The sequence below is a fragment of the Salmo salar genome, chromosome ssa04 (genome assembly GCF_905237065.1).
Source record: "Salmo salar chromosome ssa04, Ssal_v3.1, whole genome shotgun sequence".
NCBI lineage: Eukaryota > Metazoa > Chordata > Actinopteri > Salmoniformes > Salmonidae > Salmo > Salmo salar.
In genome coordinates, this window is record NC_059445.1 from 32,249,717 (window position 1) to 32,261,211 (window position 11,495).

Sequence of the window (11,495 nt, forward strand, 5' to 3'; positions counted from 1 at the left end):
TAAGAACCCTAGTAGCCTAATATCTCAAAGACTAGTTGATAAAATGTTCATAAGAAAGAAATGAAATTCTAATGGAAATGTTTCACAATGATGTCATTAGGCAGAGCAGGCAACAGATGGCACACAGACAGCAGAGTTGGGGACAGATATGCAGGGACAGACTGGCAGAGACAGGGAGTCTCAGGTAAGTTTGTTGAGTCTTTGTTTGGCAACATTATGAAAGGTTCTAAAAAAAATTTACTTGTAAAATAGGAACATAATTGGAAAATGCCATGGATACCCCCACTCTCAACTTAAACTGGTGACTGAACTAAGATTTGTTAAAGGCAATGGTATTGCTGTTGTGATTAGTTGTGTAGTTTTGGGTACCGGTAGTTAGGAGTACGGCAAACACCTTATTTCTTTGGTTCCTCAATATACATTTACCCTATTACAATGTAGGCTATGTGTTACAGCACTACTTTTGGTGTCCCCCTCAGGAATTGCTCTTGAGAAAATGTCATGTAATTGTCCCCTCCAAAGTTGATATCAGATTTTCGCCCCTGTCCTGGAAGGCAGGTAGTTTGCACCCGGTGATGCGTTGTGCAGACCTCACTACCCTCTGGAGAGCCTTACGGTTATGGGCGGAGCAGCTGCCGTACCAGGCGGTGATACCACCCGACAGGATGCTCTCGATTGTGCATCTGTAAAAGTTTGTGAGTGTTTTTGGTGACAAGCCGAATTTCTTCAGCCTCCTGAGGTTGAAGACGCGCTGCTGCGCCTTCTTCACCACGCTGTCTGTGTGGGTGGACCATTTCAGTTTGTCCGTGATGTGTACGCCGAGGAACTTAAAACTTTCCACCCTCTCCACGACTGTCCCGTCAATGTAGATAGGGGGCTGCTCCCTCTGCTGTTTCCTGAAGTCCACGATCATTTCCTTTGTTTTGTTGACATTGAGTGTGAGGTTATTTTCCTGACATCACACTCCGAGGGCCCTCACCTCCTCCCTGTAGGCCGTCTCGCATTTCAAAACATTGCAATGTGGATAACTCATTCGAATGATGTTGAATTTTAATCAATGGCCATTTTCTATGTGCAAGAAAATACACTAAGTAATTTGTGAAAACAAATAAAAAATATGTTTTTTAAAACTTTCTTTTCAGACCAATAATGAAGAAAAAAATACTATGCTATGTTGAGAATATTGGGCTATAGAGAGAAAACGTTTCTACCTGTCTCAGCTAAAGTGGGGTGGAAAATACTCATTACGGTCCTTACTAACCAAATATGTGTAGTTTTGGAGGGGGACTGTGTCGCACATACCCAGCAGCAGTTCGTTCTCCACCACTAGCAGTTTTGGGGGGGGGGGGGCAGGGCCCCTGTGACAACAATTTAGGACCCCCTTGTGGCCCCCCTAAATGTGGAGTATGAAATAATTTTTACATAACTAATTTTTGCTATCGTACTTTTTTTTACATCCATTATTAGACAGTGGCAACGCGGAACACTAATTTAACCCACACATTTTCTAGAGGGACGGCTTTAGGCGGAACACAACAGTATCGTACCACATGCAAAACGATATGACAACAATAACATTTACATTACATTTACATTTAAGTCATTTAGCAGACGCTCTTATCCAGAGCGACTTACAAATTGGTGCATTCACCTTATAATATCCAGTGGAACAACCACTTTACAATAGTGCATCTAAATCTTTTAAGGGGGGGTTAGAAGGATTACTTTATCCTATCCCAGGTATTCCTTAAAGAGGTGGGGTTTCAGGTGTCTCCGGAAGGTGGTGATTGACTCCGCTGTCCTGGCGTCGTGAGGGAGCTTGTTCAACCATTGGGGTGCCAGAGCAGCGAACAGTTTTGACTGGGCTGAGCGGGAACTGTGCTTCCTCAGAGGTAGGGAGGCGAGCAGGCTAGAGGTGGATGAACGCAGTGCCCTTGTTTGGGTGTAGGGCCTGATCAGAGCCTGAAGGTATGGAGGTGCCGTTCCCCTCACAGCTCCGTAGGCAAGCACCATGGTCTTGTAGCGGATGCGAGCTTCGACTGGAAGCCAGTGGAGAGAGCGGAGGAGCGGGGTGACGTGAGAGAACTTGGGAAGGTTGAACACCAGACGGGCTGCGGCGTTCTGGATGAGTTGTAGGGGTTTAATGGCACAGGCAGGGAGCCCAGCCAACAACGAGTTGCAGTAATCCAGACGGGAGATGACAAGTGCCTGGATTAGGACCTGCGCCGCTTCCTGTGTGAGGCAGGGTCGTACTCTGCGAATGTTGTAGAGCATGAACCTACAGGATCGGGTCACCGCCTTGATGTTAGTGGAGAACGACAGGGTGTTGTCCAGGGTCACGCCGAGGCTCTTAGCACTCTGGGAGGAGGACACAAGGGAGTTGTCAACCGTGATGGCGAGATCATGAAACGGGCAGTCCTTCCCCAGGAGGAAGAGCAGCTCCGTCTTGCCGAGGTTCAGCTTGAGGTGGTGATCCGTCATCCACACTGATATGTCTGCCAGACATGCAGAGATGCGATTCGCCACCTGGTTGTCAGAAGGGGGAAAGGAGAAGATTAATTGTGTGTCATCTACATAGCAATGATATGAGAGACCATGTGAGGATATGACAGAGCCAAGTGACTTGGTGTATAGCGAGAATAGGAGAGGGCCTAGAACAGAGCCCTGGGGGACACCAGTGGTGAGAGCACGTGGTGCGGAGACAGATTCTCGCCACGCCACCTGGTAGGAGCGACCTGTCAGGTAGGACGCAATCCAAGTGTGGGCCGCGCCGGAGATGCCCAGCTCGGAGAGGGTGGAGAGGAGGATCTGATGGTTCACAGTATCAAAGGCAGCAGATAGGTCTAGAAGGATGAGAGCAGAGGAGAGAGAGTTAGCTTTAGCAGTGCGGAGAGCCTCCGTGACACAGAGAAGAGCAGTCTCAGTTGAATGCCCAGTCTTGAAACCTGACTGATTAGGATCAAGAAGGTCATTCTGAGAGAGATAGCAAGAGAGCTGGCCAAGGACGGCACGTTCAAGAGTTTTGGAGAGAAAGGAAAGAAGGGATACTGGTCTGTAGTTGTTGACATCGGAGGGATCGAGTGTAGGTTTTTTCAGAAGGGGTGCAACTCTCGCTCTCTTGAAGACGGAAGGGACGTAGCCAGCGGTCAAGGATGAGTTGATGAGCGAGGTGAGGTAGGGGAGAAGGTCTCCGGAAATGGTCTGGAGAATAGAGGAGGGGATAGGGTCAAGTGGGCAGGTTGTTGGGCGGCCGGCCGTCACAAGACGCGAGATTTCATCTGGAGAGAGAGGGGAGAAAGAGGTCAAAGCACAGGGTAGGGCAGTGTGAGCAGGACCAGCGGTGTCGTTTAACTTAGCAAACGAGGATCGGATGTCGTCAACCTTCTTTTCAAAATGGTTGACGAAGTCATCCGCAGAGAGGGAGGAGGGGGGGAGGGGGAGGAGGATTCAGGAGGGAGGAGAAGGTAGCAAAGAGCTTCCTAGGGTTAGAGGCAGATGCTTGGAGTTTAGAGTGGTAGAAAGTGGCTTTAGCAGCAGAGACAGAAGAGGAAAATGTAGAGAGGAGGGAGTGAAAGGATGCCAGGTCCGCAGGGAGGCGAGTTTTCCTCCATTTCCGCTCGGCTGCCCGGAGCCCTGTTCTGTGAGCTCGCAGTGAGTCGTCGAGCCACGGAGCAGGAGGGGAGGACCGAGCCGGCCTGGAGGATAGGGGACTGAGGAAATCAAAGGATGCAGAGAGGGAGGAGAGGAGGGTTGAGGAGGCAGAATCAGGAGATAGGTTGGAGAAGGTTTGTGCAGAGGGAAGAGATGATAGGATGGAAGATAACGTCTAATGTAACTGGCCCCTCTATCAGTACAACTGGCCCCAGCTTGGCCCCCCAAGTTGAAATGGTCTAGAACCGCCACTGTTCTCCACCCCCTCCACAGTGAAAAGTCAGCAGTAAAAAAGTCAGCAGACTGTGCAACACAGTCCCCCTCACCATATTTGGTTAGTAGAGACCCTACTGAGTATGTCCCACTCCACTTTAGCTGAGACAGGTAGACAAGCTTTCTCTCTACAAGTCAATATGTGTCCAATGTACAGTCTATTAGAGGTTTATTGTATTGTGGGCTATAGAGGGGATGGAGAATAAAGTGCAGCTAGATATGTACAACACAGTCCACCTCAAAAAACGAACCATATTTGGTTAGTAGAAACCCTACTGGATAAAAGAGTCACCAGTACTCTGTATTAAACCTGTGGCCCAGCACAAGAGACCAATTTAAGTTTTGCAGACTCTACTGAGTAATTCCAATAACATACACTGAGTGCACAAAACATTAAGAACACCAAGGACATAGACTGACCAGATGAATCCATGTGAAAGCTATTATCCCTTATTGATGCCACTTGTTAAATTCACCTCAATCAAATCAAATTGTATTTGTCACATGCGCCGAATAGAACAGGTGTAGACCTTACCGTGAAATACTTACTTACAAGCCCTTAACCAACAATGCGGTTCAACACAAGAAAATTACATAACTTTAACGAAGCTATGTACAGGGGGTACCGGTACAGAGTCAATGTGCGGGGGTACAGGTTAGTGGAGGTAATTTGTAAAGTGACTATGCATAGATAATAAACAGTGAGTAGCAGCAGTGTAAAAACAAAGGGGGGGGGGGGGTCAATGTAGATAGTCCGGGTGGCCATTTGATTAATTGTTCAGCAGTTTTATGGCTTGGGGATAGAAGCTGTTAAGGAGCCTTTAGGTCCTAGACTTGGAGCTCCGGTACCGCTTGCTGTGCGGTAGCAGACAGAACAGTCCATGACGGGTGACTGGAGTCTTTGACCATTTTTTGGGCCTTCCTCCAGTATTTATGTTCTGGATGTCAGGAAGCATGGCCCCAGTGATGTACTGGGCCATACGCAGTACCCTCTGTAGCACCTTGCGGTCAGATGCCGAGCAGTTGCCATACCAGGCGGTGATGCAACCGGTCAGGATGCTCTCGATGGTGCAGCTGTAGAACATTTTGAGAATCTGGGGATCCATGCCAAATCTTTTCAGTCTCCTGAGGGGGAGTAGGTTTTGCCGTGCCCTCTTCACAACTGTCTTGGTGTGCTTGGACCATGATAGTTAGTTGTTTAGTTTAGTTTAGTTTATTCATTTGACCATTTAAAAAAACAAGCACACATAAAACTTGAAAAAGCCATACATGCACATGAATAAAATCATCGAGGATAACACACAATGAAGTCAGGGACGTATTTCCATTGTGGTCCTCTTGAGACAAGATGGCTAGACAAGATCGAACACAGTATGGCAGTGAAATAATAAAACAAAAACAGAGAAGAAGAACATCTATCTCATCATTCCAGTTACATCATAGGGGTTATTCATATGGGCACAAAAGACATCAAAATATTTTTAATTTATTTTTAAAGCTGCCCAGAGAGGACGTTGTTTTTATGGGCAGAGGCAACTCGTTCCATTCTGAGGCTCCAGTATACAAGAAAGTACCTTTCCCAGCATTACTCCTGAACCTGTATAAGCACACATCAGCAACACCTGATCTGGTGCTGTGATTGTGTGCATCCCTAACATGAGGAAAGTAATCACTTAGATATCTGGGCGCAGGACCATAAATACTCCTGGAAACCAAACCTAGTCTAATCTGGGAAACCCTCAACAGGCAGCCAGTTTAGTTCCTGAAAACAGCTCATGCCTATGTGAGTATGTGGACTCACTTTCAATACTACCCTGATCAGCTTATTCTGGGCTATCTGGAGCTTCCCCTTCATAAATGTAGATAAGCACCCAAACCAGGAAGTACTAGCATAGTCAAAATGGCATTGAATGAGGACAGTAGCTAGTACTTTCATGGAGTCATTATCAAGCAGCTTGGACTTTCTAGCCAAAAACGTAGTCCTGGCATTAACCTTCCCCAGCACCTTATTGGCCATGCTCACACCTCCCAAGCTTCCATCAAGGATCCATCCCAGGCAGCAAACAGAGGTTTTAGTAGTCAGCACCTCCCCCTAACTCCATTAATTCCAGGTAGCTAACAAAGGTTTTAGTAGTCAGCACCTCCCCCCAACTCCATTAATCCCATGTAGCTAAAAGAGGTTTTAGAAGTCAGCACCTCACCCCCTAACTCCATTCATCACAGGTAGCTAACAGAGGTTTTAGTAGTCAGCACCCCCCCCCCAACTCCATTCATCCCAGGTAGCTAACAGAGGTTTCAGTAGTCAGTGCCTCCCCCAAACTCCATTCATCCCAGGTAGCTAACAGAGGCTTTAGTAGTGAGCACCTCCTCCCTAACTCCATTCATCCCAGGTAGCTAACAGAGGTTTTAGTAGAGAGCACCTCCTCCCTAACTCCATTCATCACAGGTAGCTAACAGAGGTTTTAGTAGTGAGCATCTCCCCCCTAACTCCATTCATCCCAGGAAGCTAACAGAGGTTTAAGTAGTCAGCACCTCCCCCCTAACTCCATTCATCCCAGGTATTTAACAAAGGATTTAGTAGTCAGCACCTCCCCCCTAACTCCATTCATCCCAGGTAGCTAACAGAGGTTTTAGTGGTCAGCACCTCCCCCCTAACTCCACTCATCCCAGGTATTTAACAAAGGATTTAGTAGTCAGCACCTCCCCCCTAACTCCATTCATCCCAGTTAGCTAACAGAGGTTTTAGTAGTCAGCACCTCCCCCCCAATAACGCCATTAATCCCAAGTAGCTAACAGAGGTTTTAGTAGTCAACACCTCCCCCATAACTCGATTCATCTCAGGTAGCTAACAGAGGTTTTAGTAGTCAGCACCCCCCCTCCCAACTCCATTCATCCCAGGTAGCTAACAAATGATTTAGTAGTCAGCACCTCCCCCCTAACTCCATTCATCCCAGGTAGCTAACAGATGTTTTAGTAGTCAGCACCCCCCCTAACTCCATTCATCCCAGGTAGCTAACAGAGGATTTAGTAGTCAGCACCCCCCCTCCCAACTCCATTCATCTCAGGTAGCTAACAGAGGTTTTAGTCAGCACCTCACCCCCTAACTCCATTCATCCCAGGTAGCTAACAGAGGATTTAGTAGTCAGCACCTCCCCCTAACTCCATACATCCCAGGTAGCTAGCAGAGGTTTTAGTAGTCAGCATCTCCCCCCTAACTCCATTCATCCCAGGTAGCTAACAGAGGTTTTGGTAGTCAACACCTCCCCCATAACTCCATTCATCACAGGTAGCTAACATAGGTTTTAGTAGTCAGCACCTCCCCCCTAACTCCATTCATCCCATGTAGCTAACAGAGGTTTTAGTAGTCAGCACCTCACCACCTAACTCCATTAATCCCAGGTAGCTAACAGAGGTTTTAGTAGTCAGCACCCCCCTCCCAACTCCATTCATCCCAGGTAGCTAATAGAGGTTTTAGTAGTCAGCACCTACCCCTAACTCCATTCCTCCCAGTTAGCTAACAGAGGTTTTAGTAGTCAGCACCTCCCCCCTAACTGCATTCATCCCAGGCATTTAACAAAGGATTTAGTAGTCAGCACCTCCACCCTAACTCCATTCATCCCAGTTAGCTAACAGAGGTTTTAGTAGTCAGCACCTCCCCCCCAATAACGCCATTAATCCCAAGTAGCTAACAGAGGTTTTAGTAGTCAACACCTCCCCCATAACTCGATTCATCTCAGGTAGCTAACAGAGGTTTTAGTAGTCAGCACCCCCCTCCCAACTCCATTCATCCCAGGTAGCTAACAAATGATTTAGTAGTCAGCACCTCCCCCCTAACTCCATTAATCCCAGGTAGCTAACAGATGTTTTAGTAGTCAGCACCCCCCTCCCAACTCCATTCATCTCAGGTAGCTAACAGAGGTTTTAGTCAGCACCTCACCCCCTAACTCCATTCATCCCAGGTAGCTAACAGAGGATTTAGTAGTCAGCACCTCCCCCTAACTCCATACATCCCAGGTAGCTAGCAGAGGTTTTAGTAGTCAGCACCTCACCCCTAACTCCATTCCTCCCAGTTAGCTAACAGAGGTTTTAGTAGTCAGCACCTCACCCCTAACTCCATTCTTCCCAGTTAGCTTGCAGAGGTTTAAGTAGTCAGCACCTGCCCCCTAACTCCATTCATCCCAGGTAGCTAACAGAGTTTTTAGTAGTGAGCACCACACCCCTTAACTGCATTCATCCCAAGTAGCTAACAGATGTTTTAGTAGTCAGCACCTCCCCCCTAATTTCATTCATCCCAGGTAGCTAACAGAGGTTTTAGTAGTCAGCACCTCACCCCTAACTCCATTCTTCCCAGTTAGCTTACAGAGGTTTAAGTAGTCAGCACCTCCCCCCTAACTCCATTCATCCCAGGTATTTAACAAAGGATTTAGTAGTCAGCACCTCCCCCTAACTCCATTCATCCCAGGTAGCTAACAGAGGTTTTAGTAGTCAGCACCTCCCCCTAACTCCATTCATCCCAGGTAGCTAACAGAGGTTTTGGTAGTCAACACCTCCCCCATAACTCCATTCATCACAGGTAGCTAACATAGGTTTTAGTAGTCAGCACTTCCCCCCTAACTCCATTCATCCCATGTAGCTAACAGAGGTTTTAGTAGTCAGCACCTCACCACCTAACTCCATTAATCCCAGGTAGCTAACAGAGGTTTTAGTAGTCAGCACCCCCCTCCCAACTCCATTCATCCCAGGTAGCTAATAGAGGTTTTAGTAGTCAGCACCTACCCCTAAATCCATTCCTCCCAGTTAGCTAACAGAGGTTTTAGTAGTCAGCACGTCCCCCCTAACTGCATTCATCCCAGGCATTTAACAAAGGATTTAGTAGTCAGCACCTCCCCCCTAACTCCATTCATCCCAGTTAGCTAACAGAGGTTTTAGTAGTCAGCACCTCCCCCCCAATAACGCCATTAATCCCAAGTAGCTAACAGAGGTTTTAGTAGTCAACACCTCCCCCATAACTCGATTCATCTCAGGTAGCTAACAGAGGTTTTAGTAGTCAGCACCCCCCTCCCAACTCCATTCATCCCAGGTAGCTAACAAAGGATTTAGTAGTCAGCACCTCCCCCCTAACTCCATTCATCCCAGGTAGCTAACAGATGTTTTAGTAGTCAGCACGTCCCCCCTAACTCCATTCATCCCAGGTAGCTAACAGAGGTTTTAGTAGTCAGCACCTCCTCTCTAACTCCATTCATACCAGTTAGCTAACAGAGATTTTAGTAGTGAGCATCTCCCCCCAAACTCCATTCATCCCAGTTAGCTAACAGAGGTTTTAGTAGTCAGCACCTCACCCCTAACTCCATTCTTCCCAGTTAGCTTACAGAGGTTTAAGTAGTCAGCACCTCCCCCCTAACTCCATTCATCCCAGGTATTTAACAAAGGATTTAGTAGTCAGCACCTCCCCTAACTCCATTCATCCCAGGTAGCTAACAGAGGTTTTAGAAGTCAGCACCTCCCCTAACTCCATTCATCCCAGGTAGCTAACAGAGGTTTTAGTAGTCAGCACCTCCCCCCTCCCAACTCCATTCATCCCAGGTAGCTAATAGAGGTTTTAGTAGTCAGCACCTACCCCTAACTCCATTCCTCCCAGTTAGCTAACAGAGGTTTTAGTAGTCAGCACCTCCCCCTAACTGCATTCATCCCAGGTATTTAACAAAGGATTTAGTAGTCAGCACCTCCCCCCCAATAACGCCATTAATCCCAAGTAGCTAACAGAGGTTTTAGTAGTCAACACCTCCCCCATAACTCGATTCATCTCAGGTAGCTAACAGTGGTTTTAGTAGTCAGCACCCCCTCCCAACTCCATTCATCCCAGGTAGCTAACAAAGGATTTAGTAGTCAGCACCTCCCCCTTAACTCCATTCATCCCAGGTAGCTAACAGATGTTTTAGTAGTCAGCACGTCCCCCCTAACTCCATTCATCCCAGGTAGCTAACAGAGGATTTAGTAGTCAGCACCCCCCTCCCAACTCCATTCATCCCAGGTAGCTAACAGAGGATTTAGTAGTCAGCACCTCCCCCTAACTCCATACATCCCAGGTAGCTAGCAGAGGTTTTAGTAGTCAGCACCTCACCCCTAACTCCATTCATCCCAGGTAGCTAACAGAGGTTTTAGTAGTCAGCACCTCACCCCTAACTCCATTCTTCCCAGTTAGCTTACAGAGGTTTAAGTAGTCAGCACCTCCCCCCTAACTCCATTCATCCCAGGTATTTAACAAAGGATTTAGTAGTCAGCACCTCCCCCTAACTCCATTCATCCCAGGTAGCTAACAGAGGTTTTAGTAGTCAGCACCTCCCCCTAACTCCATTCATCCCAGGTAGCTAACAGAGGTTTTGGTAGTCAACACCTCCCCCATAACTCCATTCATCACAGGTAGCTAACATAGGTTTTAGTAGTCAGCACTTCCCCCCTAACTCCATTCATCCCATGTAGCTAACAGAGGTTTTAGTAGTCAGCACCTCACCACCTAACTCCATTAATCCCAGGTAGCTAACAGAGGTTTTAGTAGTCAGCACCCCCCTCCCAACTCCATTCATCCCAGGTAGCTAATAGAGGTTTTAGTAGTCAGCACCTACCCCTAAATCCATTCCTCCCAGTTAGCTAACAGAGGTTTTAGTAGTCAGCACGTCCCCCCTAACTGCATTCATCCCAGGCATTTAACAAAGGATTTAGTAGTCAGCACCTCCCCCCTAACTCCATTCATCCCAGTTAGCTAACAGAGGTTTTAGTAGTCAGCACCTCCCCCCCAATAACGCCATTAATCCCAAGTAGCTAACAGAGGTTTTAGTAGTCAACACCTCCCCCATAACTCGATTCATCTCAGGTAGCTAACAGAGGTTTTAGTAGTCAGCACCCCCCTCCCAACTCCATTCATCCCAGGTAGCTAACAAAGGATTTAGTAGTCAGCACCTCCCCCCTAACTCCATTCATCCCAGGTAGCTAACAGATGTTTTAGTAGTCAGCACGTCCCCCCTAACTCCATTCATCCCAGGTAGCTAACAGAGGTTTTAGTAGTCAGCACCTCCTCTCTAACTCCATTCATACCAGTTAGCTAACAGAGATTTTAGTAGTGAGCATCTCCCCCCAAACTCCATTCATCCCAGTTAGCTAACAGAGGTTTTAGTAGTCAGCACCTCACCCCTAACTCCATTCTTCCCAGTTAGCTTACAGAGGTTTAAGTAGTCAGCACCTCCCCCCTAACTCCATTCATCCCAGGTATTTAACAAAGGATTTAGTAGTCAGCACCTCCCCCTAACTCCATTCATCCCAGGTAGCTAACAGAGGTTTTAGAAGTCAGCACCTCCCCCTAACTCCATTCATCCCAGGTAGCTAACAGAGGTTTTAGTAGTCAGCACCTCCCCCCTCCCAACTCCATTCATCCCAGGTAGCTAATAGAGGTTTTAGTAGTCAGCACCTACCCCTAACTCCATTCCTCCCAGTTAGCTAACAGAGGTTTTAGTAGTCAGCACCTCCCCCCTAACTGCATTCATCCCAGGTATTTAACAAAGGATTTAGTAGTCAGC